This window comes from Lissotriton vulgaris, unplaced genomic scaffold, assembly GCF_964263255.1.
Source record: "Lissotriton vulgaris unplaced genomic scaffold, aLisVul1.2 SCAFFOLD_6346, whole genome shotgun sequence".
Lineage (NCBI taxonomy): Eukaryota > Metazoa > Chordata > Amphibia > Caudata > Salamandridae > Lissotriton > Lissotriton vulgaris.
In genome coordinates, this window is record NW_028248550.1 from 13,637 (window position 1) to 17,605 (window position 3,969).

Consider the following 3,969-nt stretch of genomic DNA (forward strand, 5'->3'; position numbering starts at 1 on the left):
GCTGCTCCTGCTGTCCTGCTCGGCTGGACGGCTGTGCTACGCCGCTGTGTAGCGGCGCCTGGCCCGAGATCCGGTTCCTGTGTTGGCTGCAGCGACTCCCTCTGTGATCGCGTGCCTCCGGAAGTTGCCCACTTCAGGCTGGGATCAGAGATCCAATCGAAGAGTCCCCGGTGAGTGGCACCGCCTTGGGGGGGCTACTACTGGCGTGGTTGGGGGTCCGCTTGCTGAACCACCGCAGCCTTGTTCCCGCTAGTTGGCTCTGCCTCCCTCTGGCAGTCCGTAATGGCGGCCACCTCTGTCTGGACCCGGTGATGGGGGCGGCGGTCCCCCGCGCTTTCCCGCCTGCTCTGTCCCCTGAGTGCTGCAAGCCTGCTATTTGGGACTGAGCTGGTACTGCTCCGACGCCTCACCGCCTGGCTCTGTTTTGACATCCCACTGCCTGGCACTGCTCAGACGCCACACCGCTTGGCTCCTGTGTCTGGTGGAGAGGCCCGGGGTGCTCATCCTGAGGGGCCTCTCTATTGTGGCTCCCCACCTCCTTGCTCCTGTGATTTGCAGAGGGGCCCTGGGCGGCATACCCTGCTGGGCCCTGCCCTTTTGGCTTTCCTGGCACCTGTGCTGGACTCTGCATTGGGCTCTTCGGCGCCACATTGCCTGGCTCCTGTCACCTGTGATTGGGCCCCGGAAGCACGCCCTGCAGTACTTTGCCATTGTGAACTCCCGGCGCTGTCCTTGTGTTGGGCCCTGCGTCTGGATCCTGTTGCCCACTGCTAGATGCGGCGTCCCTTGCGGGGTTCCTCCGGCGTTGGGCGCCCTCCTCCTCCTATTGCTGGTGTGTGGTGCTGTGTGTGCCCTCCAGTCGCTGCCTGACTGGAGGGCCCTGCCTTAGCCTTGTCTCCCCACCTGGGGGACTCTCCTGTGCATTCTGTGAACGTCATGGGATTAGGAGGGCCCACACCTGTGGTATCTCCCGTTGGACCCGCTCTTCAGTGCCCTGGGTGCCTTGCTGGTGTGCCCGGGGATGCCCTTCGGGCTGCTGCCCTCTTTCTACTGCTGGCGGTGGCTGCGGGTGTCTGTGGATGCAGATTCACCGTTCACTGGGCGGATCCACTGGCCTGGCAGCAACTGATCTCTTTCATCGCCCTGGGGGTGTACCATCTGGGCTACGGTTGCTTACTCTGCGAGGACTCTGCTGCAATATACCTTGCCCCGGAATACCAGCTTCTGGGGGCAGTCTGCTCCTTCTCTTGCATCTCCTGTTGGCCTTCCTCCTGGTCTTCTGTGTCTTTTATCATGGGGAACAACAGCCTTCTTGCATGTCTACGCATGCAACATGATTGGGTCTGCGGATGGTGGCGGACCTTTACCCTGGGAACACTTTCTACTTTCCTCGAGACTCCTCGCGTCCACTGGACACGCTTTTATTCTACCAGCTTTGTGCAATATGCCAGAAACTACACTCTACATTCCCTCGGCCCTCACCCGCCATGCCGGCTCTGGACTTCATATTTGAAACCCCGTCCCTGCACAAATTAGTCACTAAACTATATGCCCCTAATCTGGCGTCCACCTCTATATCGTCGGATCGGGCACAGGTGGCTTGGGGCAATGATCTAGGTATTGATATTGCGCAGGCCCACCGCCTATATTGTTGTAACCAGATTAAGAAGCTGTCTCCCAATTACCGGCTCCGTCTGATACATTTTAAGTATTTATATAGGTTGTACTGCACTCCCGCCCAGCTCCACAGGCTTGGGCTCATCCCACGGGACACTTGCATGCGTTGCGTTGCGCTGCCCCTGCCGTGGACTTTGCACATTTGGCGTGGTTATGTCCTAAGGTGTCTGAGTTCTGGCGGGAGGTGTGTTCCACTATTTCGGTTATTACTAGCACCACAGTGCATCCTGACCCCCCCTATGTGCCTCCTTGGTTTCGTAAAGTACTATCCTGATGCTTCCCGGCGCCTGATAGCTTTGCTGCTGGTCCTGGCTAGGCGTAGGGTTGCCATGTGTTGGGGTCGCTAACCTGCTCCTAAGATTGATGGCTGGCTGGAAGAGACCTTGCGGTGTCAAACTCTATTGTCGGAGTTCTGGGACTTACTGCCCGCCTAGTCACGACCGGTTGACATTTGGGGCCCTCTGGTGACTTATCTCCGTTCCTGTTCCCACCCCAGTGGTGCTGCCTCTCCCGCGGACGCCGGTGCTGGTCAGTGACTGCCTCCTCTCTCCCTATCGGCTCCTCCGCCTTTTGGTACTCTTCACTGTTTTGCTTTCCGTGTATGGGTCCCCTTATGGGGGAGGGACCCCTGGTGGTGTTGCTAGGATTTCTATGTTCATGTATTCCTGTGTACTGCAAGGTGTAATCTACTGATTTCTGACTGCATGACATGACTCCTCCTGTGTAAAGTTGAGCTGCTATGTTGCACGGTGTAATGTGTCTGGCTTACATTTTCTCAATAAAGGTTTTGGAAACTCAAAAAAATCAATAAAAAAAAATCTTTGAGTCTTTTATAAAAGAAAGCGCTATGCTTTGCCTCAGGCCACTAATCTATTTAAACTGGAGATATATACCATTAAATCCTTAGTACCTTGCATCAAATTCAAAAGTTTAGTATCAACAAATTGCATAAAGGAATGTCTGTCAAACAATCTACGTAGTTCATCTTTAAAGTCTGCATAATTATAAAGTAAAGAGTCATTGCGCTCTACTAATGGAATAAGCCAATTGACAGCAGTTCTGCCTAAATACAACAAAGCAAAGGCTACCGTAGGTTGTTCAGTAGGAAAGCATGAAGCCTTGCACATGAAATGCAATTGACACTGATTTATGAATGTAGCAAATTTGGACGGATCTCCCATAAACTATTCAGGAGATGCTAAAAGTATAGCGGAAGGAGTTGTTACATGAAGCAAAGGATGACTGGTACTAGAACCGGAAGGAGCAGGGGAAAACAAATTACCATTCGCCCCAGTATTAACCCCCGCTGGTGGAGCAGGATTAGAGCCTTACTGTAAAGTGTCTACCCTAAATCTAAGGGCTTCAGTTTCTTTTTGCAGATTCCCTATCAAATGGACTAAATCTGCCAAGGTACTCTGGTGCTCTTCCATTTCATCTGGGCAGGAAAGTAAACATGGTATTCACGTTCTGTAATTCTCACCTGAGGTTTCCGCAGGGGCGAGTTGCGATTTTCGAAGCAAGGTCCCAACTTCCCTCACACACCAAGCATGCCCAACAATGTCAAAGCCAGAAATGGTGAGATGGGGGTAGAGGGGAAAACAAGGAAAAGAAAAGACACACCTCCACGGGGCACTCAGGGATGAATAGTAAGGTTTAGGATCTTTCAATGTGATTCCTGCATATATAGAAAATAATATATATGTTAGAGTATGTGTAGGGTTTGGATATAATACCATGCACTACTGTTTTAAACGTATTCACAATCAGTGAGTAACTACCTGTTAAAATCCCCTTTTCCACTTATGATATAGTGGTGGTAGATGCAGGATCAGATTACTATCTATGTAAGTAAGAGATGAAAATTAGGTGTTTGTGTAATGAGAGCAGAGTACGTATATATGAAATGAAACTAAATAGATGAATTAACCTAAAATGGTGATATAGTACGGAATCAGTGAAAGCCCAAAACAGACATCCATACCAAAAGGAAAACAAAAGAAACAATATATTCCCAAATGGAAATGTTCCTAGAAGTTAAACCAGGAATATACACAAAAATGTACAGGGCTAAAAAAAAAAGGATTAGTTCCTTAACTTCAGGAATAACTAATCCTTTATTTGTTTTTTTATATAGCTTTCTAGAAATTCACAAATGGAAATGGAATCCCCAAGCACCGTGGAGAAGTACATCAGATAAGTAAAGCGCACAGTATATCTTGCGCAGAGTAGGTTTACCGACTTGTTGGTAAGCGTTGACTCTTTTGAAGTTTTATTATTTTACTTTTTCCACAG